Below are 27,330 nucleotides of genomic sequence, written 5' to 3'. Positions count from 1 at the left end.
GGCATGTATTAAGAAGATTACGATCTGCGTTTAACACAGCAATTGCATAATTTTCCAGAGAACCGTTGGAAAAAAAAATGTTTCCCACCACGGTGCAAAGATTGCACTGTACAACCCCTCGATCTATCCAGGTTGTGTGGGAGGTGCATTTCGTAGTGTTGTTGATTTTTGCATAATTTATCAAGGTTGTTTGGTTAAGCGAGCCGTTAGGGTGAGTCGCAGGGGTTGTCGAGCTTGGGGATTGCGCGATGGGGCGACAATTTCAGACACCCTTCGCCAAGATGATTAGCATCCGCTTGCAGGGACGTACTTATTTTCAGTCTTACCGCTAATTTTTCGAAAATCTTGATCGCACCGTTCTATAAAATAGACATTATCTTCTTTATAAGCTTCGTCCGGAGTGTTTGTTAATGTAACTTGGCGAGTTCGGAGTTTCGATAAAAGGTTTCGTAGCGTGTTTTAAGAGTAAACTTTCAAGAGCACTCGACACGTTTCGAAAATTCATTAATCGGGTTATTTAAAAGAAAACTGAGCCATCGTATAAGGATTACTTCATACCTCTATCCGTTTCTTTACGCGTGGTCTGACCGCTAACGTCTGGATCTACTTAACCAGACCTCACCGCGTAAGGCTGCGGTTATATCCACTTACCGCGGTCCAATATACTTTCATCACACGATAAAACAATGAAAAACACCGCGGAGTATAATTTAAATCATAATTAACCAAACACGGAATAACAAAGTACAATATTCGAGAGAAAAAGTTAAAAATTTTGAAATTGCCGCGAGGTGATGGCTCTTTTAGCTCGGCATGGAAGGTTTGCTTGTTTAGTAGAGCAGTCTTCGAAAGATTCTTGGTTTAGGACGGCCCTGGTCGGCACGTAAGCAGGCATATCGCGAGTACACGACGGAGTTGTTGAGGATGGAAATGGGTGGACGCAGGGCTGGCAGAGAGAACGAAAGGGGTTGCGAGGAGCGAAGGGGTGTCCAGTGGTACCATGGAATGGGACAGCGAGGAAGCAGCGGGGGGTCGAAGGGGACAAAACCCGTCCTATACTATACTACTCTACAATAGTTGTTTACCAGAGTCATACTGATCGATACTCAGTGTTTGCTATCAGAGGGAACCATGCATGCCGGGCGCTACTTGCCCAACACCAAAAGTAAACACCCACCCCCGTCCGCTATCACCCCAACAACACTCCCACCGACTGGTTAGCAGCGAATTCTCACTCGCACGTGCCTTCCACCCCCATCCCCTGTCTCTCTCTCACTCTTCCAATCTCTCTTAGTGTCCCAGCCGATCTTCGTGGAATGCGCAGACATTCGATCGGCGTATTGAGAACAACCGTACGTGTACGAGCGATCATAAGTGCAAATGTACATTTCGTACATCGATATCGGAAGATCTCGACTGCAATCTCGCTTCCATAGGTAGATGTACCGCCATCGTTGTCGCGGATTAAACGATACAGGATCTTCGACGGAATCCTGGTTTAATCGAGATGACACGATTCTCGAAACAGCTCGACTTCTTAAAAGAGCACGCGTCGTGTTTCCCCGTGTCAACCCTCCGTGTTCAAGCACCCCGTTCACGGTATAAACTGCACCCGCAGGAAAGGAGGAAAGGGGTTGTCTCTGAACGATCATAGCTAGGTCCAGGCCGTTTCACCTGGTACATTTGCATAATAGGGCCTCCGCTACTCGTGTCCGGGAACACCGGCACCGGGGGAAATAAGGGCGTTAAAGGGTGTAGCGTGGAAAGAATTGTACGAGCCGCAAGATTTTTCGGCGAACGCAGAGATTTTGACGCGACACCGAACAACGTCGTTGGCTCGATAGCTACGATGTACATAATTTTGCACGGGCTACACGACGGTTATTTGCATAATAGGCCTGGTAAAAAGGGGATGTAACTCGTTCGCGTACATACGCGCGATATTATTCGAGACGATGAAGCAATTAACGAATAAGAATATGTCTTCGGTGGTTGTTCGATCGATCCCCTTTGAGAAATTGAATCGCTTCCCGATGTAACGATAACGAGTTCTACGGTAAACGGCATCCGAAGCAACGATTTTAATAGGAAGTCCCTGCAAAGAGAGAGAGAAGAGGGGACTGAGACCCGGTAAAAGCCGGAAAGTCGCCGCAAATCCTGCGCAGAAGGGAAGAGAATAGGGAGACCGGTAAACAAACAGTGAAAATAATATAATTTACAGAGGATTAGGAATGGTCGGAACGGTGCAGGAGGAAGGGTAGGAAAAGGGGCGGAAAAGGGTTTCGGTGCACAGAATAACTGTTTCTGGTTATAATTGATATCCTGGCAAAGCTCTATAATCCCTCCCAGTCGAGCCGCGCCACCCTCTTGAAAGTCGAAACCGACTACGGCAAAAGGTGGAGACCCCGAAAACCGCAGCACGTTTGGTCATGCTTCTATTTACGGAACATTTTCATAATGGTTTATTTCCGCTAATGTCAGCCGACCAACGGAAAAGACCATATTTTCTCGACAAAATTTCACGAACGGTCAGCACCGTGGCCGCGGCTGTACATTCATTTTCGATTTTCGCTCGGCGAAGACGAAACTGCAAAGTACGATTATTCCATCGTAGAACCGGTTCTTGCGGTTAACGCTGTGGTTCGTTTGCTTCTCGAATTCTGATATTTTTATAACGCGAAACAGTCGAATTTGCGCGTTATCCGAATATTCAGTGGTCTCTATAGACCCCTCGTGTTTCGCGTTTCGTCGTACAGAGGCTGCTGATCGAATGGACAAAAACGGTGAAAAACCTCGAAAGAAAACGCCAACTGTAAAAATGAGCAGTAACAAAGCGTAGAGGGAAAAGGGACGCAGAGTAACGGGACGCGGTGAAAGGAAAAGAGAAATGTAATATCTAGCAGGCGCGTAATTATGATTCCATTGAAAAGTTGGTCGTACCGGCCCTTCGTGGACGCATTAATGCGACTGACCGTCTCTCTCCAATTATAAAAGTCTTCGAACAATGGGGAACCGCGAGTGCTGACATCGGGACGAACGTATGCACGAGCGGGTAAATAATACTCGCATCTGTCCAGCTCCATTTTTCAACGTTTGTTCTTCCGGCCGCTATCCGGATGTCAGTTCTGTCTCGGCATTTTGCTCGAATACCAACGGAATCTACTGTCTCTTCTCCCATTCCGGTTCTTTCTCTTTTACATTTTTAAGTGCGTAACAAGACGAATTCCAGCTGTTAGAACGATCAGCCACCTAATTAACGTACGCGAAACAATTTCGACCCTCTGCTCGTAACAACTTATGGTTTCGAGGATACACCGTATTACGGAACCGAAGTAGAACGAGGCACAATGAAAGGCGTGGCGTTAGTTTCGGTCTCATTGTGTCCCGTTTGACAAAGCGAAACGAAAATGTTCTTATCGACGGGAAGTAGCAAACGGTCGAGAGAGAAACACGCGAAGGATCTCCCGAATGACAAATTAACGGGAGCCACGGTTTTCTCTGAGATCCCCGAACCGTTTGACAAGGTGCTAAATCCTCTCCAGCCTTCTACGACCACCTAATCCTCGACAAAACTTTAACGAAGCCTTTAAAAGAGATTGATCGTCGCCTCGTCGCTTGTCCTCGATTCAGTTTCTCTCGCTGTGACACAATGGATCCCACGAAACGCAGGAACGACCAATGAAATCTTGTGCTCTACCGTAAATACCTGCTCTCAGTATCGAGACATTAGTCACGTCCTTAAATGTAGCTCAACATTCAGGTTCTTTAACGCGAGGCTGCAGAGAAGAACATTTGCTGACAAGACGAGGACGATTTTCAGCTACGATCTGGATTTCCTGGGATTTCGACGAAATACGGAATTAAAGCGTACGAACTTTAGCCAAGAAAGGTGACTACAGTCGTTGGAAGTCGGATAAGAAAGGAGCAAATATAATTACACGAGTATTATCTGCTTAAGGTACATGTCGAGTAATGATTTGTACCCTTGTTTCTGTATCGTGACAGGACAAAGGTAATCGTATGCAAATTGCAGTTTGCAGGACACCGTTCCCAGTGAATACTAAAAAGCCGAAAATTTCGCGCGAATATCAGTTCAAGAATGAATTGCGGCTATGAAAGTTGGGAAGGGGGTGTCATTAGAGATCCGGAGGGGTTGCCAGCCACCTCTCGAAGTCTCTACCCTCGCTGTCCCCTTATCCAGAGGGGAAATTCTAACTGATTTACGAGAAAACAAGACTGTTTAATATTTCTCTTAGTCCCCTGGCGCCACGGTTAGACTGTTACCTCGACGCGTGACTTTCCCGACACGTCGAAAGTCTTGTAACTTGACTAAATCAGCGCGTTCTGCCGTGATTAACTTTTTACAATGTACAATGAACAAATGGTTTCACTCTGAAATCTACTGATTACATCGTGATTTGTATCATTTTAAACGATGAACAGCGAAGGACGATTAAAAGTTTTAAGGAAACGTTTTAAAGCTTGTTGGATACAAGTCCGATTTACGTTACGATAGTGAAACTCGTATCGCTCGCTTGTATAAATCTTCCACTTGAAATCTACTTAGAGATCCCCAACCCCGTAGCTTCAACCCTCGGTAACGTTCTCGCGACCAAACAAGTCGCTTTTGCTTCCAACCCCGTCGCTTGACTCCTAACTCCTCTGTAAGCGGAGTATTTCCTAAAAATGTGAGCGTTGCATCTAACACAATGAAAAATAATAATTATTTTCATCCAATAATTTCAAGAAGTTACACCACGTAGAGTGGAAAATGTATTCGATTACTTGTAAGATAATCGAGACCGAAGCTTCGAATCATTAATAAGGCTTCTAGGTACTGCTAATTCCGAAGGAACAATTACAGAAGAAGATCGCAAGAAGGATGGCAAAAGGGGTTGCAAAAGGGTAGCAAAGTGGCTGAAGGAACAAGAAACTACCCAGCTAACGACGATTACAGCTTCAAAACAAAATGATAATATTATTTATGAAATTGTTAAAATTTTCCAAATTATAATAAGGGCTATCAGGGAAGGAGGTTGATCGAATATTTTGGTGGTGTAAATGCTCGAATCCAGCTGGTAGGGGTTTCAATAATTCCGAAGCATCGTTGGAGAAGTTGATAATCCCACGATGAACCCTCCTAATATTTTATTATTTTTTTCATCCATATTTCCAGCATCCGTGAAAAGAAAAATGGGGGAAAAGGGTAGTAGCAGCAGCATAAACACCCGCGATAGCGAGTTCTCGTTATCTCGAATAAATCAAATGAGTGGTGGATATAAGCGGACAAAGGCAAACCCGCAGCATATTTTCGAGTAAACTTTCCCGAGGAGGTGTGAGTCGGAGATAATAAATGCATGTACACGATACGAAGCCGGTATAACAGCAACGAAATTTATATAGACTTTCACACCGCTCGAGGGATACTTCTCGTTTTTATTGTGCTCTTCTGGCAGCTGGCCGCGGTAAATAGCCGGATTATAAATAACGCCGGGGCAATATTATCCTGGCAGCACGTAACTATGGCGTCCACTCGAAACACCATCGATGCACCGGCAACTGAAACGATGCAATTGCGACTGATAAGAACCTCTGCCAAACGAGAGGTCTATCCGCCTCGTTCCTCTTAACGAATCCGTCGACCCTCGAATTCGACTTCGTTCACGCATACCGACGCACAACTCGCGGTCTCCAGAGTTTTTTCCCTTTAACGAACGACCGTTATAAATAATTTCGATGCTTTGTCGTATTGCGTCGACCGAGCGTGCCGCAAAACTGGGTATGGGGTAATCTCTCTCTCTCTCTTTCTCTCCTCGTTTTTTTTCGGCGTTCAGCGCGCCAAAGAGGGTGGAGAGTTCTCAAGGCTCGCTCATTTATTCCTTTATCTCGTTATGAAAGAAAGATATCCCGCGAAGAAAGGATTAATTAATTAATGCAGAGGACTTGATAATATATTTATCGTATCGAGGCGTCCACTGGAAAACGTCCCGTAGCGTTTCGTGGAAATTGTTTGATCTCGTTCGGTCGGAACGCTGGACAGAGATTTATGATGGCGAGCGAACAGTTTATTGAAAATTATGTAGATTTCAGTTCCGCGGGTGGGAAAAATAAAAAAGGAGAATACAGGTAGCTATTCTAATAATCGTGTGTGCACGCGTTAGTGTGTGTGTGTTCTACACTTTTGTAATTCATACGAGCGAAAGCTCGGCTCAAAGTACAATGCGTATACTTTGCCGCGCGATAAATAACCGTTGGCTCTATGAATCATCGCAATTTATATTTTCGCGCGGCTACTTTTATCGTTCGGTATATTATTTTCGTGCGCGAACGTAAACCCTATAAATCTTCTCTAATTAAAGGATTGAACGTGTCCAGGAAGGAAAAAAAGCAACGCCATCACGCGAACGATCCGATGGACGGTTATCTGGACACGAAAAAATAAGTAGTTGAAACGATCGAATCAAGACAACGAAGAGAGAAGAAGAGACAGAGGTACAAAGATAGAAGCGAAATTAGCCCAGAGGGACTTCTTAACAACTGGAAGAGAATAGCAGGGAGTGGGTGGCTTTTACACGCCGCTCTAACCACCCTTACGAGATACAATCCACCCCCTTATGCCTCGCTAACTCTGTCGAATTTGTAGTTAAGGTTGTAAACGTAAACCTGGGAATTCGCCCCCACCTAACTTCCCTCAAAATTCTCCCACCTTGCGACTCCTCTCCTTTCTCATTCGAACCCTTTTCTATCCTTCTTCGCGCTCGCTAAGCGTATGTACGCGTATACGCGACACTGCTACGCAAATGTTGGTCTATGTTTGCAAACCCTCTCGTCGTACGTAACACGCGTCTCGTCCTTCTACAACCCCGAGTGTATGTACCGCCTACATCTTACAACCACCCTTCTTGGATAACGAGCACGATGTAGAGCTTCTTCCTCCAACGTTACCCCCTATCGGTAACTCTTCGAACAGGAAGGATCAGACACGTTGCCCCTCTCGAAAACACGTGTTTCTGCTAACTAGCCACAAGTGATGTACTTATAATATTAATTGCAATATTTCTATCGACGAGACCCCTCGACGAAGAGATCTGCATTTAGTGCAAAACTAAAAGAATTCCCAGGAATGAAAGAAACACTTGCTACCTCGGGATACGCGAGCGTAAACTGCCAGCAAGAGCATAGAGACAGTAGTAGATGGCTTATACTTGCTATCGCGAAGTATATCGAATCCGCAGTGGAAACGTGCTCGGGAAATGGTTGCGGATATTGGCCATAGATATATTTCTGAGGGAGCAAAAGGGAGCGCGTTGGAACATAAAAAGATCGCCTCGCCTTATAGCAAACGGTAACCACCCCTTCGTCCCCTCGTCCACAACCACCCTCCGATTTATGGAGCATTCTGTACATTCGATATTTTCTATTGTCGATCGCCCCTATTTGTCTTATTTATGTTTCTTTTAGGGACCACCCTCTGACCACCCTCTTTGCTGTTTCTGCCTTGGCTTGGTCGCCGTCCACCCCCTTCGACTACGTCCACTCTCGTGCGAAATTCACCCCCTCTCTCTATCTCTTATGAGATACAGACCGGCCGACCGACCACTGGATATTCCGAAGGATTTGCTCGCGATGCAAACACGCCGCTATATTAAAACGATATATTTCGACCGAGGAAATTAAATGCGAGGGATGCTACCGTTACCACTTAGCATAGCCATTAAATTATTCCTTTCCGAAACATCTATTGTATAGAAAATCGAAGGAGGACTATGAAAATGTGACGCGTCACCTCTTCCGGCAACGTCGTCGATGATGCTGCAAGTTTTCGCGAGGACCAAGTTATTTTCTGCATAAACGAGCAAATCTTTTGCGAAAGAAAATTGAAAATACCAACGTCGGAGACGCGAAAAATACCATAACAGAACGGTGTATCGTCTTCGCAAATGTTTCCCTTAATTCTGTAACGATAAAACGATTGGGGGATGAAAACGGACGAGCACCTTAGCGCTGAAAATCCAGCTCAGCCGATAGTGTCTTCTTCCTGTACGGTGTACACGATTTGTCTTCGGCTAGTTTAGACTCGGTGTTAATACGAGAATAAACAGCGAGGTAAGATCCCTCTTGGCTTAACGCGTCTCTACTTGAGTAAGCCCGGTTAAGTCTAGAGGGAGGTTCGAGATTTCGAGGTTCCAGGTTTCAGGTCTGGACGGCCTCGAGTCTGGAATGAGCAAGGGCTTTCTAATTAAGATCGTTAAACTGCCATGAAATTCAAATTACGTTTACTGCTGTCCTTACTTCCCTTCGCGGACCCTTTTGCGGACGATGGCGACGCGCCATTTCGCCGATGTCTTCGGTCAGAATTTAACTATACTTTTTCGAAAGTTCCTTACGCGATAACGATACAGTCTTCTCTGTAGAATCGTTAATTCGTACGGAAAAAAGAAAATCTTACGGTGCATCCTGATCGGCAATAGTTTTAATATCGGTGTCCATTCGAATTCACTGAACTCGTTCGATCGCTTTATTCTGGGATAAGATATTAATCGATATTGAAATTTCAATAATACTACAATCTGTGAGCACTTCCCAGACTAATCTGACGATATTAGCATAGATTCTCGGACGGTAGATAACTTGGAATCTTGAAGGGTCGCGAGAGGAAGGGGTCGAGGGACGTCTGATAACCGCCCCTTGTAAGTTAGCGTATCAGCCAGTGAGAAAGGGTAAGGAAAGGGGTGGTTTAGGGCAGCACGCGTCCCTTCTATTAAATTAACGTAAGGTAAAGGGGTGGAAACCGCCTCTTTCCCCAAGATACTGGGTCAACCGATTCAACCTCTCAGAATCCTGACTCATTCATGCGCCTCGTCGCAATTTTTCTAATCGCCCATAGAAGAACACCTCCCAAAATCTCGACATATACCAGCGGACAAGAATAGATATACCTTGTTCTTGACAAACATCAAATTTCCAGGAAGTTTAGGGTCCTCCTGCGCCCGCAGACCTTATGTCAAAATCGGAGCAACTGATTAAACTGTCAACGGTTATTCAACCTACCCCCATAGACATAAATGTCTAGCTAAACTACGTCGCTCGTGCATCGCACATCGCTGCACGAAATCTTACCGCGAACGAAATATTAATAACGAATCTCGAAGGTAACACATCGCAAGCCCGAACGTTCGAAGCGAGAAGAATGCGAGCAGAAATTGAGGCACGATGACGTCATCATGTTAAATATTTTCTCTGGAGAATGTATGGATCGAGCAAACACGGAGGATGTTTTTGAGATAAGCAAGAAGTACATCCAGGGTGGTTCAGACCCGTACGAGTTCGAACGAAGAAAGGGTGTGTCGGACGACCGTGTCCTGTCATGTTCGATAGCGATATACCTTGGACCCTGGCTCCCTTAGAATTTCCTGGTTCCCGTTTCTCTAATTGCATAATAGAATGCCCGCATGTAGGGAAAAGATGGGTTAGTATAGACGTCCAAGTATAAGGGCAGCGATAGAAATGCGGATCAGAACGCTGACCATTATATCGTCAGCTCGAAATCTTTCGGGCATAGAATTTGTGCCGAGTGATTCTGGTGTTAGGGTCACAATTACATCTTCTAATATTTCTCGAATAATTTTATTCGAGTATACGAATAACAAATATCCTTGCAATAAATTTCGAGAGGTTTCAGAAGATTATAAATCATAAAAATGGAAGTTTGTACGTCTGTTAAGTGGTATGAAATTATCGAAGCACCCGAAGCGACTGGAAAAAGAATATGTTTGTAAAAGCACACAGGGTGGCCACATTCTTCCATTAACCGCGGTAAGAACGAACAACAGGAGGGAGCAGCATAGTGATAAAGCTCCTGTACAGTAAAAGAGAAAGGTTTGTTTACGTAACGCTTTATCGTTAGAGGGTTCGTCGGATTTTCCTGTTGATCCACCCCGTTCTTCTAATAGCGATTTCGGTTTATTTTGGCCAACAAATTAAAATACCCTGTCCCCTATTTTCCTGAAAAATCGCTCTGTTTTTGTTTCCCCGTGACTGGATAAATATTTAGAAAATTTCCACAATCGTTTCTTTTTCTGTGGACATTTCAATTTTGAAGGGTAAGGGATCGTAGGCGAGATAAGATTATCGTCTTTCACGACTGTTCGCTTCGGGAACGAAACCATGTCTGTTTGTCTGTTTGTTGAAGCAATTAACATCGTCGCCTCGTAGATTGGAAGGATCACGTCGTTGCTCTGTTCGACGTCACGATCCGCCACAAGCGGCGAATTACAATTATCTAAAATACACAACTAGCAAACGTCGTGAAACAACAAGTCTGACTTATCTCGAATCCATATTATAAAAACGAGACATGTGTGCTCGAGACGCTTCCGAAGGCTATTAAATTCCTAAATTTGTGGAATATTCTTTTAATAAAAAGAAATCTGGATAATGAGTGTACACCGATAGACTGCAACAGCAATATTCGTGGAAAAAAGAAGCTCTGCTCCGTAACAGAAACGTTAGGGGATGAAAAATACGGTCTATCAATTTTAAGCATCTCTGTAGGTGAAACCAGCCAAGTGGTTGAAGAACGTTACGAATAAATTGATGGGACACCAGCAGCCTCGTAATAAGATGACTACGTTATAACGATCGAGCACTCGGTGCGTTATTAATTGACACTTCACGAAAAAGTCCTGCCATGCCGTTCTGCTTCGATATATTCCGAATAACCAAGCTGTCTCGACGAGCGTTCGTCCAATCGATATTTCAATTTTACACGAATTATGCAGGCCTTGCATCAAAAAACGAAACCTAATCCTTTTATCGTCTCGGGTGTTAATTTTATTTGGTATTCGGTCAAAAATCGTTGTCCAAAGTGTTTGATTCGAAGTTTTTTTATTTTTCTTGGCAAGGAAACGACCACGGTCGCGTAACGAGTGAAGTTTTTCATCGTTACTCCCATGGAAAAAGATTTGGCCGGGAAATAAATACAAATTGTCGGATTACCGAGACTTTTCACGCTGATATGGGACCCCATGCTCTTCACGCGACAACGTTCTCCATTTTCCGAATACTCCGCATAACTTACGACAAGCCACTTCATGAAACCCAAATGTGCCGTGGAACGCTCCCTTGTATAATAATAACAAAAAAATGCGTGTGCTCGAAACTTTCATTAATGCACGTTAATTTTCTGTATTAAAATCCGTGCTGTATAATGAACCCTTTTCGCAGTTAAAACTTCCAGAAATATTATGGCGGTTTACGTGAAAAAAAATGATACTTGCATCTAACTTATATAACGACGATATAAAAAGCAAGAAACGCGGTCCAATTTGCATGTTCCTTCGTGGAACTGTTACACCCTTTCATTCTCAAAGTTTTCACGAAATTCGCGTAAAACTTTGATTTTATGACCCATCGACCAGGGACTTTTGTAAACACGTTTATCTTTCTGCTAGTCAAAGACGACATCTTTAACGAATCAGTTCCTAAACTTCCACCCTATTGTTATTAATTAATCCAATATTACACAAAATTATTCAAATATCCGTTCGATTCTTCGAATTTAGAATAATCTTATTTCGCCATCATATACGTTCGTGAAAGATTAATCGTAGCCTCGGTGGTAAAATGAATGCTCCATCGATTATTCTTAATTTTGTCGTGTCACGTATCAATCATGGTGAAATTTGTCAGAGTATAATGTTAAATATCTCATCTCTGCTTATTTATTACGTAGCCTAATGATATTCCGAGCGGAGTTGGATTAAAGTGGATTGATTAAAGAGCAATGATCTGTTAGTCGAATTAAAGTTTCGATTAATGTATGGACTACTTTTTGTGTATACTTGTAAGAATGCGAAGTTAATAAAATAAAAGTTTAAATGACAGAATTCTCCCGAAATTTATTCGTCACCCAAAGTGTTAAATTGTTGAGAGCACAGCGATGCAGAAAGTTCGACGAGCAAGGGGCGTGTTAATTAAATAGCCGGGAAGAGTTTACCAATAACATGCGGCTTCGGTCGAGAGAGAAAAAAGTCACCAGGCTTGTTCGATGTTCGGAAATGTGCGGCTCTCGCTATGGACTTTCGATTTTTACCTTAATTAAATATTTTCCGCGTGTCAGACCGTCGCTATAGTTCCGAACGGATCGTGACAAGACGAGCCGCAACATCGCCACAAACCTTGACGGTATTTTTTTATTTAACTTTTTAATCAACGCGAAAATTCGCGTACCTTCTTTCCGTTTTGTTTGAACTTTTGTTGAAAATTATTATATCAACGTCACGTACATCTTCGTTGAAATAAATTAGCTAATTTGCATTGAGGGGATTGTGTAATTAATGTTGAAATAAAAGATTACAAATTATAAAATTGAAATAATTTTTGCAATAATTTTGTATTGCCAAATCAGAGTTTTCATATTCTCAAATCGACATGCAATTTAATAACATTTCCTGAATAAAGGAAGCTTTAAGGAAGCGTAAAAAAGAGGGTGAGCAAGTCGGTATAACTATGCTACTAAAAATGTACATCTTAATAGATTAATTAATATAATCTCGAGAGCTAACTGGTGACGGACGGACAACTTGGTTCCAAGTATGGAAAATGAATATTATTAAGGTTAATTATAATTGGGTAAAACGTTGGGAAAATATTTCAAACGGCGAGGTAAGGATCGGGCAAGCAAAGGAAGAGGAACGGAGGAGACGACAGGAAGCGGTAGTTTTCTTTGTTTGAAAAGCAGGGATTTTTCGTGGATGGTCGACAACGAATATCCAGCGAGTACGTAACCTTTGTTCGCTTTAATAAAACATATTAGAAACATTATTTTTCGCGGATATTACAGAGGAGCGTTTAAAAACGTATCCGTTGGCTAATATGGCTGCATCAACGTAATTAAAACAATTTCACCGTTTCGTTGACTCTATTGTGTTTCCATTAATTTAAGCTTGGCGCGCATACTTCATTATGCGTAGAAGGAATTTCAGATTATTACATCAAAGTAAACGAACAGACGGCGGAGTGGGGGCAGAGGATTTTCTGAAAACTTCGACCAAACTCCACTGTCGCCTTCTTCTCAAACTTCTGCGCCACAATGTCCCGATATTAAATGTGGATGAATATTTATGAACAATAATTGTATTTATACAATGTGTCGACGCACACCGGGCCGCGCCTCTAATTAAATTCATGCTAATAAGTGTAGCACGGTAAAAAACAAAAGAAGCATAACTTCTCGTGGCAGGGTTTGTTAAAAGAACGATTCTTTCGTGTATAATAACAACTCTTGTTTGATTTATTCGAGGGAAGAAGAGGGAAGAAATTATGGTCGTACAAACACGAGGCCCGAGACTTGGATCCAAGACAATGCGTAAGTTATTTATACAACCACGAAACGCCACCCTCATTTATAGCGGTTAATTATACGTCTCCGAGGACATAATCAAGCACTCTTCTCGAAACTTGTATCAGCCGTTTCGTGCTTCGAAGTCTAGAATCGATATTAACGAGTCGCAATAGAAGAAAAGTTGATCGGTGAAATTAAACCGAACGATCTCAACTTGTACAGTTTTCTCGGTTACATCGACTCGGTCCGATTGTTACAGCGTCAAACGTCGAAGGGAAACAGCCGAATTTTCGGGGCGAATGCAAACTACCAAGGCGAACGACAGAGATACCAGAGAAGGCGGGCAAACCCTGTTTCCGTATGCACAAAGGACTCGAGTAGGTAAAGGTTTTGCCGGCCATACGTGCGACAACCACCCCTCATTTGCTTCACCCCCTTCTAAGTTTCATTATCTCCACTGTCTGAGGAGTTTCTTCTATTACGTTTTACCCTGCTAATAATTACGCTCTGTCCCCTAAATACCTTGCGAGGACAAAAAAAGCAATTAACAACTTCCAATGTTTGTCACCTTCATTGTCTATTCCGCAAAAAAGAAACGGAACGATTACGATGAATGTCTGTTGGTAATAAAGAAACGATATCCTTCCGGCGAAAGAATATTAAAAATAACTAGTAGCTCGTCTACGATCGCAATTTAGATACTCGACTCGAGTTTCGCGAAGAATCGATCCCGAAGCGGAGGAACAAGTTTCATCAACAAAGATTCCAATCAACGGAGACAAATGTTGGAGTGGCGCGGCAAAAATTAAAAAGGATAAAGAGGAAGACCGGTGAAAAGTTCGGCAGGTACTCGAGGCCAAATTGACACCTACGATCCGACAGAAGAGGAGAAAGTGCCGTTGAGGTAAATTGAGGGCTCGATAGAAGGGCGTCAAGGGGCTGGAGGGGTGGGAGAGTACCAACAGCCTTCTTCGAGGGGTTGGCGAGGGTTCGTAAGCAGAAAGAAGGAAGAAAACGAGGGAAAAAGGAGAAAGATAGAGGCCCATTACCGGTGAGCGTGTGTCTCGAAAACCGCCTAAAGCGGATCTAAAAGAGGGTAAAAAAGAAGCGACGCTCGCATGTCTCATTGCAATCTGCAAATATTGAGAATGTTTTCCGGCATTGCGGGAATCCCGGGGTGCACGAGTTCGCTCGCTCGCGCGCACGCGCTCTCAACCAATTGCGATTATCTGACAAAGATACCACCGGGTGGATCCATCGTTTCGCTCGTATAATCCGACTTCTCTGCTACTTCTATACGTATAGCCCACGCGGAATTAGGTGTTCTCGTGTCCCGTGATACACGGAACAAAAAAAGATTAGCTAATGGCATTTCTATCGGCCGACTATTTCCCCGTTCCAATCTAAACCCCCGTTCGCGCACGAGCTTTCGATTCGTATCGAGTACCGTCACTGACTTTCCGACTAAAGGCTCCATCGTAAAAGTATACTCGGAATTATTCAACAAATTATGCCGATATCGAGCGACAGGGATGCTGTCAGCAATTAAGATCGTAAAACGATAAGTTCGCCAGGCAAACGACAAAAGGCGCGTAATGAAACAAACGTCGTCTCCCGCCTTTTTTACTACCCTTCGGTGACCCGTTACACCGTCATTACGATATCGGTCGTGGCCGCCCGCTAAAGAAGAACAATTAAAATATGACAATCGTTAGATTTAATTATCGGGACAAAGGGCAGCGGGTAACCCTCCGATTGTCGGGCAAGAATGCTGCGCGCAGCTGAAAACTTGAAAGACGTTTTAAAAGCGCGAGCCAAAGGGACAGAAAAGGGTGAGCCGCCTTCTCACGCCTGATTTCTCTGCCATCCGACGAGAGCTTGATCTCCGCCGAGGTATTATTAAGTACAGGGCATAACAATCAAAGAACGAATCTTCCAACTCATTTATAACAGGAGTTATGGTAATAACAATTATCGCGATGGCCCTCTCTCCACACCGCGGAGCTCGCGAAAACGCGATACAAGAAAGGAGAAAGAATCTAATATTTACGACGTCACCCCGTTATACCTCAGTGTCTTTATTTCTTTTTTCTTATCCAGACTAATCCGATCACGATACGCAAATAGAAATAGGTTGTTCCGTTTTCGCGGTATAATTGTTTTAATTGCATGGGGAACCAGCTGTGTCAATCTTCGAAAGGACGAATATGATATAGCCACGATTGAAAATACGACCTGTAATTATTGCACTATACGACTGCGTGACACGTCTATAAGAAGAACGTTCGGAAATATTAATCCGCAATGTGTATTATTAGTAGGTAGCACGCAAAGGGGTGTGATTCAACGACGTTCAATAAATGACAAGTCAATTTGAATATTTCACTTTCTCACGGTTGCAGACTGCATGAGTTGTTTCTTGGTATTTGATACTCCTAGAATAATTTTATTTTTAAGACCGAGAATAATTACGCAACAGTACTGAATCGAAATGAAATATAATTTTTCGAAAGGGTAGTACAGGGTGTCTCACAGTGTAGGACATAGACAATTGTTAGTAAATCTAAGGGAATTGGGCTCCAATAAAAATTTGAAATAAGCCAATGGAAGGATCTTGTTTATAATTATTCCGCAGAATTAAAATATTCGACCAGAAACAGGGAAAGTTTGGCGTGCAAAACTAGTTTACTGAAAGCCGAGCGAAATTCACGAGGAAGACAGAAACACCGTCTTCGTACAATGAGAACAAGACGTCGCCAATGTTATTTTCCAGCGTCACACCAGGTTAATCATCCCCGAAAGTTACGGAAACGACATGACTGACGGGGCAAACAGGAACAACGAAGATCGTCGTTCTTACGCGCCAGTTTCCCTCGCGATGCAGTACTAAAGCACGACAAAACGTGCTTAAAAACTTTTTAAATTTAACCCCATCCTCGACGGAAGTTTTTCCGGCGACAAAAAAGAATATGCGGATGCAGTATACAGGAGGTGACGAGCACGGCGGACGACTTGTCGTAAAATTTGCCCTACAGGAAGCGGACAAAACTTCAACTACTTTCTTACGCCTCCTCGTTTATTTCTTATTCAGATCAATTCTATATTTTCTTCAATGTACAACGAGATATATTTGAGATACTTTCCCGATCTTCTTCGGTTTCCGTATCAAAGAGGTCGTAATAAAAGATGCTAAATGATAAAAAAGACGCGAAGGTTTACGAGGTAACGCAGAGGTAACTGGCGCGAGAAAAGGGGTTGCAGATTCGACTCGATTTGTATCGAAAAGGGAGACGTCGACGTGAAGTTTTCCAATTAAACGCGGATTATATCGCTTTGTCTCGGTATTGAAAATACATCGATATCGCGGTGTATAGACGTCCAACCCCCAGCAACCGGTCTCGCACATAATCGTCCAGGGTTGAATCTTTCGCTCCGACCAGAATCATCGAAACTTCGGTCAACAACGACTCGACGATATCTCGATGTATCACGAAGCAGACGAGAAGCGGGATTACCCGTGTCCTTTCCCTCTCGCCCTCCTACCATTTTTTTTTGTTCCTTCCACCTCGTTTTCCCTTCGGCGAATTGTTTAAACCGTCTGCTGGCTGTCGCCTAGCCCGGCCAGATTCCACGTGGAACGATTGTACGCGAAAGAGAACGTGAAAATTTCAAGCAGGCTTGCACTCTTGTACACACCATCCGCGATGTTTGCTGAAGTTCAACCAAAACGGCCTACGCTATGTCAACCGAATCTGATTAAACACTGTCCCGTCCCCTATCCAAGATATTTTCAATCTTTCTTTGTGATTTTCACAACTGGTGCTCGTTCGTGAACAAATACGAATGATTATATTATTCGTTCTACGTTCGTATCGTTCATTACGTGTCAGACCAATACATTTAATATTATGTCTCATCAGAAATTGCTTTAAAAAATTTCGTGGTGTAATAATAGAGAAAACACACGTATTATTGAGTACTTTTTAACGATAACTTATTGACCCGTACGATTGCAATGCTAGAAGTTTGATTCGCTGGCGCACCGTGTTTTCAGTACAGAATAGAAATTTTTTGCTGAAATACTGTAACTTTCGTAGTAATGGAAAAACAGCCGAGAAATTGTGCAATTTGAATTCGATATAGGATACAAGCTCCCTATGGTTCAGCTAGTGATCTGTAAATACATCGACCGGATTGGATTGGCCCCTATCTCAACCTAACTCCCTGTCTAGCAGGAAGTTTCGTACTTTTCCAAACTCACTCCCTTGGAAAAAAGCTCTCGGTTCTCTTGTAATAGCCACTCGCCAAGCCGTTCGCGATACGTTTTCGCAACGAATCCTTCATTTCCATTTATAACGTTACAATAGACATTGATATTAATTACTATCATACGATTGTTACGAAGAAACGTTTGAAGCAATAAAAATTATCTGTCACGTTCGTTCCTTGATCAAAGGACGAAGAGCCTTTTTAAAGTGATCGTTCGAAGGTGAAAACAGAAGGGTAATGCAAGCACGCGTATGAACACTATCGATTCCTGAAATTATGGCAGTGGGTCAAAGAGGGGTGAACCGGTGCCGGGAGCAGGACGAGGAGCAACATCATCGAGCATACTCAGACAGCGAAGGGTAGGGTGAACTTTTTGTTCTGAAAGGCTGAAATCATCCTCTTTAAGTTTCAATCCCCGAGCGAATAATAAACCTCTTCCACGATGATTAACGCGTTCGCTGCCATGGGGTTATGCGTAACGCTTCAAATTTCGAGCGATAAATAAAATGTTCGTCTTTAACAGCGCGTCCGAAAACGATGAAAACGAACGCGTTGAAAAACTGTCTCCGTTTTCGATTTTTTCGTCTGTGCCTCTGGTGGCAAGCAGGCAGGCAAAAGATATTAAAACAATCGGGCGTTGTAGGTCCACCCCCTTCTCTTTAAAATTTGCAAATACACGAGTGAAGTGCGAATTTATTCGTCGGTCTCTAACCGCGCGGCTCCTCTTCACGGCTCAGACTCGGTTCAACGCCGTGAGCCGTTTGCGGCAGCCGTGAAATGGAAAAACGGGTTTTCCTTCTCTCCCGGAGAGGAGAGAAACGACTGCGTGCCGCGAGAGGGATTAGCATAGCCCCCTCATTAAAATACAAACACAATTCCATCGGCCCGTACAGCCACCTACCCCTCTTGCAGCCGCCAATCTCAAATACCAACCTGTTTCTACTCCAACGTTTCTTTCTCTATCCCGCGTTATCTTTTCTTCTTTCGTCTAGCACTATTGCCTGCAAGAACTTTTTAATCCACGTTCGTTAAGCCCCCTCGAGTTAACGTCTTATTATTTTTTCACCGAAATATAAACAACCCATGAGAAAATAACGCGAGAGAGGATCGACGTATGCTTTTTGACCGTAGATATTGAACCGCGAATGAGTGTAGAGAGAGAAAGGATTGGATAAAAAGAAAAGTCGCTTAAGAGCAAAGGACGATGAAAACAACGTTTCTTCCGCCTGGTCGATCGGCACATGCAAATGCTCTCTACTGTCACGTTACCCTTAAACTCAATGCGGTATTTCCCGTCCATTCAATCCCATTGTTTTTACTTTTGCGACGTTCCCTAGTCTGATTTTTTTACCGGAGATGAATTGACGGTAACTTTGTTGGCGGAAATTCTCTGAATAGACAGAAACTTAATACAGTAATACCCCGTATTCGAGATAAGTTTGCAGAAAATGAAACGTTAAGCGAGGTCATATAAAAAATTGAAACGAGGAAATTTTACTTTAATTTTAATCCATTTGTATAATACATATATACAAGCCTGGGCGGGTATCAAGTGACAGAGCAAACAATTTCTAAGCCCCTATTCCGACAGAGAGACGAAAGTTTAAGTACCGTACGTCGCCGACCTATCGGACGAATCTTTGATACCTATAGGGGTGCATGCATGCCTGGAAGAGTATCGAGTGACAGAACGTATGTCCAAGTATTCGTGGCAAACAGAGGGTGGAAAGCGTAAGTCGCTTGAAGAACGAAGTGTCAAAAGTTAATTGATATATTGTTAAACGAGATATTACGTTCCGATGCAATACTGCTGCATATTTGATGAAACCGATGTTCCTGTTTATCGAAAAACAGATTACACAGTTATATTCGGTGTTTTCATAATTCATGCCGTAAAATTATCAATTTCCGATGCTAATCCATAACACATGAAGGTAAGCAGAAATAAACTTGCGGATGCCGGTAAAAGAATACGCGGTAATAAAAATATTACAATAAAACATTGAAGTATTCCGAAAGAGAAATGTAATCAAGGTAGAAAAGAAGTTATACGATTCACAAACACGATAAAAATAGTTGTTGCAACGTCAGCAATTAGGAAAACTGCATGGACAGATCGACAGTCTCTGGGGGTAGTTAAACCTTATTGACCAGAAAAAGAAAAGTAGCCGTAAACAACCCTCCTAAATACCCCCTGGCCTCTTATTGGCCTATAGTCATCAGTTTAACCATTGCTGTAACGACCCTCGCTTGTTTACTGATCGGGGATGCCCTTACGTGATTGAAGCTTCTACTGGGTGCTGAACGAATCCTCTCCTCGCCAACTACCCTTACTGATTTACGTCGAAACACCTAAACTTCCCTTGCTCTTTTATATTGATAAGAAGAAACATCAAAGTTCGTACATAAATAGACGTCCACGATTCCTCCACCCAAATGAATTCGGAGACCGATCCTGTATTTATTTAAGAAAAACAACTACGTCTCTATCTGTGGTTATAACTTTGTTTTTTAATCGTCTTCCACCATATTGCAAATTGTACTTCAACGTAAACTCAGCTGTTCGTGACCGCACGAAGAATAAAAGGGGTAGAAAAGAAGTCGAAGAAAAAAGCAGCGGTTCTTGAAAAACGTCGTGCGGTGTGAAACGGTTGTATAGTTGCGAAATATTTGTAAATATTTCCCTTTGCGGGACAAAGATTGGAAGGGATTGAAGAGGCTCCTCTAGGCGGCAGGATGAGCCGCGAGGGTAGAAAGGATAAAAGCTTTCTGCTCTGTACGTTTGACGGTCAAACGGATTCTGTATTTGGCAAGGCCTACACTCGTCCAACGGCTCTTCAAAGAAGTGCCACGTGCTTGGCATAAGCTTCTTCTACGATTAGCACCGGCAACGGATTGTTTGCGTTGAAAATATTTCCAACCTCTGACGGAAGGGTTACAGCTTTTGACTTCCAGGATCGAATCCTGCGTATCTACACAACACGAGTAAATCCACGACTACATTTCGCGTATATTTATTCGTAATTATAATCTTTGTAAATAAACTATTCGTATCCTTGATAATTGAAATATTTACTGTACTGTACATATGTGTCTTACTACATATGTGTATTCAGCTTTGAAGGCACTCTGTGACAAATATTTTTTACATATTTAAAAAAAGTAATTCGTAACGAAACGAGGCTGAAAAAAGGCCTAATTCTATTCCCTATCTATCTCTACGGAGAATTCACCCCGTTGATACATATGCAGACTCGATATCTTTGGTAGTTATTCTTTCCTGGCTTACCAGAAAGAAAGATAAGGAAAAACCCGCCAGTAATTTGAACTTAAAAGAAGACACCGATAAAGCCTTCGATTTTTCTCGTCTTTGTTAAATGTCAAACTCTCTTCGCTTCGAAAGCACTCAATATGTAGGATAATTTTATGAAGTATTCCTGGGACGGAGCTTTTATTCTTAAACGTTGCAAAACTGGCATATTTTTTCGTGTTAACTCGAAACCTCAATTAGAACAAGAGATCGGAAGGACAGGGGCTGACGAGAACTCGCCCTTAAAGGCCAGTAGAATGTAGCTAACGGCCGAGTAAATGAAGGGTCGCATTACGAGTTAATGTTCCTCTGTTACGTTTGTGTGATTCACCTAATTGTTCGACCCTGGAGATTTCGAAGCAAATCTTTGTTTCGTGCGTGTTACGTACAAATGTATAAGCTTCCTTAAGTAACCGAAACGTTTTAACGCAGAGGTTTAAACATAGAGGAAACTAGCTAAAGTGTTTTGTGCATTAATGGAGACTTATGGCGGTTCGCGGCAAGCAGTTTATGCGTCGAAATAACCGAACGCAAATGACATTCGCTTTGTGTATTGTCCCGAACGAGGAAGAACACGCGGCCCATGAAATTAGTTCAAATCGGTTTACGGTTCTTTGAAAATATTTCGTTGGACGGAACAGGGCGGTTAACAGGAGCTTCGGGGCAATAAGCGACTCTACAAGCTTTGGGAGGCGACGAGAGATGACCGCACAGGAAAAGCCGCACTGGTCAGCAGAAACAGCTCGCAAAAACACGGTCGGCCAGCCTCTTCTCTGCCCCACAGCAGCAGCAACAACCCCAGGGAAAGCTCCACCGACCAACCGACCACCACCCCATACCAAAACCCTATACTCCCACCACGGTTTCCCTTCCTAGTGGTTCGAACCTCCCTCTCTCCTCTCTGCTTCGTTCTTCGTCGTTTCCTCGCTCCTTTCCGCGCCAGCTACCGCCACACGTTTAAGGGTTGCTTAGGTAGTTGGTACCAGGGTTAGGGGTAGAGAAGAGAACGAGCCGGAGGAGGTTGGAGGGGTTTGCTCGGTGGCAAGATTACGGCGAAGTTGCGCTCATTTAAATAATGCGCACAATAAAGTATGCAATGGCTAAGAGTAAGGGGAGGATGTAGGGGGTGGTTGGCCTGGGTTCCGTTAGCGCTCGATGTTCCTGTTTCAGGGTAGAAGGGATGGCGCTCCCGGGTGCAGTCACGTTCCCTTGAAGAAGGAGCAACCCGGAGAATCCAGACATACGTACGCACAAATATTTGAACATGAAAGTTTACGCATACACGGTTAGATTTCGAGCTAAACATATAGCGTTTACGAAATAAGCTTCGTCGATTTTCTGTTAAACGGCCTCGTCATAACATTAAACTCTACAAACACGATTTTACTTTATTACCCCTGTTGGTCTCTGGATTTTTAAGCAGAACATTCGATCTTGTAAATATTCGGAATGTTCAATTTTCGTATTTTCTGTAAAGTTAACCGAAATGGCAGGAAAGATTTTTACGTTGCAAAACTTCTGGTCGTATTGGAGGGGTAAGTTCCACCCCAATGGTTTCGTCGATCGATTGCGATTCCCAAGGTCATCTAAGTTTTCCGACCATGGACATTGCGTGGAATGACCTGCTTCGATAGGTTACAGGGAATCCAGAATAAATCCCTTCCAAGGCGAAGCAAAAAGTTTTTTCGACGGTAATCTTGCATCTCCAACACCCTAAATTCGCTTTCTTTTTCTTCCCCGATCGTATCCCGAAATACGATCGTTCGTCAGAACGAAATCGAGTATGTTAAAAATGATTCCACTCGTAAATTCTCTTTCTACTCTGAACATGACAATAATCTTGTATCTAAACTGATAACGGTCTCTGTGACATAACGAAAAAACGGAGAACATGTCAAAAAGCTGAGTAAAATATCGAAGCAACAAAGATACTATTTTTTTTCATCAAGTATATTCAACCCGACGATGTATCTTATGTACTTTAAGAGAATAAAGAGGGAGGCGTGAAAATGAATGTAATGAAAAACTGGGGCTGCTTAAATAAAATAAAGCTTGTCGGCATATTATTGGCGGGAGGGTTGCACTTTATCTTCTTTCCTCTCTCTGTTCCGCTGCTCCCTAACCCGTACTTCACTTTTTCCGTTTATTCTTCGTCGAAGAAGTCTTTCATTTGCTCGATAAAGTTGTATGTATATATACCGTGGCGGATTTTTAACGATGCAAATACTACGATGGTGTTTTATAAACGTCACATTTTTATTCTAACCACTCAATTATGTAACAAGAAGAAATGTACACTGGAGGACTGCCAACTAAGCGTTCACGATTCACTCCGTTGCTACTGCGTTAAACGGTAACTATAACGAAGATAGACGTTTCAGACTGATGCTCGAAAACGTAAATATTACAAAAGTTTAATTTTCTATAAAATTTGCGACAAAAGTTGGAAGCACTGAGTGCGAGACATTAACGCTTTGTCGGAGTGACTGGTTTGTTGGCAAAAATGATAAACTGCATGGGAAAGTGGACACTTAATCTACGTATCCACTAATCTCCTCGTCTCTTCGTGTCTCCGACTCTAATTCCATTCTAATTCGTCGCCCTTGCAATGAAATTGTTCGAATGCCCCAACGCCTTGTTCATCGTTCGACTAACATTACGACACAACATTTACCCTCTTAACCCTTTCGCTTCTCGAAAACAGATAAGAGAGAAATTCAATCCCATTAATGTTACCCTTTCAATTAAATCTTAGAGTCACGGTGTAATTACGATCTTGAGGTTCGTACGTGTGAACGGGAATCGTAACTTTATGATATATGCATGCATCGTGTAACGTCGTTGGATTGTTTCTTTCGACTGTAATTAACGATATTAATCTAAATCGGGCATCAATTAAACTTGAATCTGTGTGTCGTTTCATCTGTACTTTATCCTAATGAAGGACGTAACAGCACCGCCCCATAAACATCTCGAAATTGTGCAGGTGCTGTTCTTGATTTATGACAGGCAATTAGAATCCGACTACCTTATTTGCCGTTGCCACTAAGAAATGCCGCCAGCATGTGAACACGACGCATCCTAATCTATGCTCGAAACCCTAATTTCGAACGCACGCCAGATGTTGTGCGAACAATCAAAGTAAAACACAAATATGCAATTAAACATCGAGGTTTTAATTCGTTCCCTGCTATGGGAATCACCGGAAGATGCTTTACATTTCAAATTACACAACGCAAGATTCAAAGTTTAATTCTGAAAAATGATATGATTATACCTTTGATAATTGTTGTTATTAATGAAGATTCAAGCAGGCACCTCGTTAGCGGAAACGTAAGGTGAACAATTAATGAGATTTTTACATGGTCGTGGTAAGCATAAACAGTAGCGTAGTTACAAACTAGGTCCCTCCCTCAAAATAACAGCTCTCAAATAATAGTTACATCGATACTTATAAATAAATTTTAGCTTTCGACTGTAAGTAACGAAAATACGTTAGCCGTGAAATTAATGACTTAAATTGCGTAATGAAACTATGCCGTAAGCGGATTATAGAATCCGAGAATGAAGTCTACGTCGGAAGGAGACAAATGAAGAGAGATGGTTTGTGGAAACTGGAAATGCAATTTTCCCCGGGACCCGTCACCAAAGGGATCACAAAATAAATAGATATAGCTGATTAGAGTTAATCAACCAATTCGAGAACTCCATCGTCGTTAATTTCCCGCTTAAACAAATGACGAATAAAAATATTCGAAGAAATGTATTCGAGAAAATGAAAGGCAGTCTGCTTCGATAAGTTAATATCTACGGAACAAGTGATTGTTTTCCCAATGAGGCTGATAAGACCAGAGGCGGAAATGAATAAAAGGGGGAATAACCCAACGGAAAGCATCGAGAACGGTGGAAGAAGCAAGAGAAGGAGGCGAATACGACGACGTACAGGACCTGGGGTAGAGATGGTCCGGCGTTCATCGGACATTTATCCAATTAACCGATTCGAGTTGACTAACCGGGGGTCAGAAGATCGTTCGAATACCTATATAGAAGACTAACACGGTTCGTTGCACGAGTATACCGGTTTACGGGTACCCGTTTCTACGCAAGACGAGGAAACTCGGTTACGTAATGTCAACTGTTGATCTGTTGTGTTTAATTACGGGAGGCGATATTGACGGGTCGGTATGCGCACGACAGAAGAGGAAAAATCGTTGAATCGATAAGGACAGAGAACGAGATCGTTGCTTGTTCGTGAAGTCACCCCTTTGGTTGCGTGGGGTTAGCTTCGGAAAGGGGTTTGGAAACGGAGGAGAGCTACTGAGGCGTTTGGGCACTGTCGAAACGAAATGGCCAGCAATATTGTCGTCGTGGTTCGGGGATTTGCGTGGGGCAGATCGACGAGTAGGAACCGGAGGATGGGTGACATGGGAAATTAATTATACGCTCCTGAAAGTCCTGACCTCCGGCTCGGATACCCCAAAACAGATCATTGTCTGTCTCTTTGCATTTTTTCGCTCGCTTTTTCTACAATAGCGAAGGCTATTCGATGTCGTCTTCTTCGATTACAGCAATTTTGATAACGCGACATAAATGTAATTAAAAGGGTATTTCGAACTTCGTCCATTGGGAGGGACGATGAAAACGAACAAATGTACGGGTATCGTGAGAGATAGAAATAAAGACTGATTCAAACTCACGGAACAGTCGCTTCGAGAGTACATCCGGGGATCCATTATCCAGATCTTGGAATTCAACTGTCCGAAACGACCGCAAGATTTGTGTTTTCAGTTTCACGTAGAAGTGCTCAACCTCCTGCTTTTCGTTTTTAGAATAAAAAAAGAAAACGTCAATAAAAAAATAAAAGAATGTTTATATATTTTACAGCTAAAATCCATGATAGAACAAGCGTGATACAATTCGACGTACCTTGCTGCGTTCTCACCCATGACCCGTCGACTTCGAGTTTATCGCTCGTTCCACGTACAAAATCTACAGAAAGAAAAAACGATTTATTCAGAAATATGTCCTCTTTTATATATCGTTATGGAACATACACGTGGGGAACGACGTCGTAGCCTCCAACTTCCACCCAGTTTCTATCTCCCTTCTCATACTTTACCGCCCTACCTAGCACACATACGCTCAGAATATTTATTTTTATTACAATCCGTATACTCCTGAGTCAACAGTTCTTCTCAAAAGCACATAAATTTAAGCACGACTATAAGTGTAACTGGCGTACGTTAACAGGATTTTTACGTACAAATGTTACTAATTTTACAAACGCTCTTTCTCAACATTGAAAAGAACTTTTGTCCGTGCTTTGAACTCGAAGAATTTTTCGCTTTCATATTATATCACCTTAATGTTTTTTGAGAAGACACCCCTGCAAAGTTAGCGGCTACTAGCGGGTCCAGTAAATCTTGTACCCTGTACCACCCCCGTCCCGAACCATCTCTAGAACCACCCTCGACTGCCTAGCCATTCTTATTCCCTCGTTACTCGCAGCTTCGCTCGAGGCAGCTCTCTCCTTATTATATCGTCTTTCCACGCCATAAAATCGGAAAAGAATTTTGCTCCCCAAGACAATAGAAACTAATAAATTTGATTACTGATTGCACTTGCGAGTTTTTCAGACTATAAAGTCGTCGCGTTTCCGTGCGATGAAAGTTTTGTATTTGACAAACGAAAATTAAGAAATCATTGATTATTCGCGTAAGAATTGTTGCTGGAAAATATACATTTTTATGATTGGACTGTTTCTTTCGTAACATCACTACTCTTAACGTTTATACTCTCAATTGAATTATTAAAATTAATTCATTTACCCAGTATTATTATGGAATAATTCAATATGTTGAGACCGGTAAAATCCTTAGTTTCATAGTTTTGACAGCAGTACCGCCAGCACCATCTTCCAGTCAACGAAGAAACAAAATGGAGAAATGCTTCTTCTTTCGTGAAATAAACGATTCCGTGTGTTACAGGCGTTGATAAAATATTTCGCTGCTATAATATAACACAGATAATATCATAACTTGTTCAAAAAGTTAAAAACAAAAATTACTAATTACTTACTAATATACTATATTTTGTACTTTGCAAGAGACTGTGTCGAATATACGCAATGACACTAAATGCGTCGCAAATAATAAAATGCATAGAATTAGACGTTACTCATTTCAGAAATTATTTCAACACATTTTGAAAACGATACTACTAGCGCCAATAGACGGCAGAAAACAGAACTTCAATTATGATCGTTTCAACAAAGAGGGTAGCACTGTTCCTCATCGCTAGATGGAGGCAGAAGGATTGTTTTCTTAGCGCGCGTTGATATAAAATTAAAAAATAAACCTTCCACAATGTTCTCATTATCAAAGCATAAAATTACTTTACAATAATG

At 42.4% G+C, this 27,330-nt stretch overlaps 1 protein-coding gene across 1 annotated transcript in view; it reads right to left on the bottom strand.

Moving 5' to 3' along the window:
- The window catches only part of FoxP (forkhead box transcription factor P), a 222,937-nt gene extending 197,291 nt beyond the window's left edge, over nt 1–25,646 (bottom strand). Inside the window, exon 1 of the mRNA XM_076532612.1 lies at nt 25,622–25,646. The gene's annotated coding sequence lies outside the window, so the exon portion shown is untranslated. The remainder of the gene's footprint in view (nt 1–25,621) is intronic.
- Between the last annotated feature and the right edge of the window lie 1,684 nt (nt 25,647–27,330).

This window comes from Megachile rotundata, chromosome 6 (assembly GCF_050947335.1).
Source record: "Megachile rotundata isolate GNS110a chromosome 6, iyMegRotu1, whole genome shotgun sequence".
Classification (NCBI taxonomy): Eukaryota; Metazoa; Arthropoda; class Insecta; order Hymenoptera; family Megachilidae; genus Megachile; species Megachile rotundata.
This window is presented reverse-complemented; position numbering and strand designations above follow the sequence as displayed.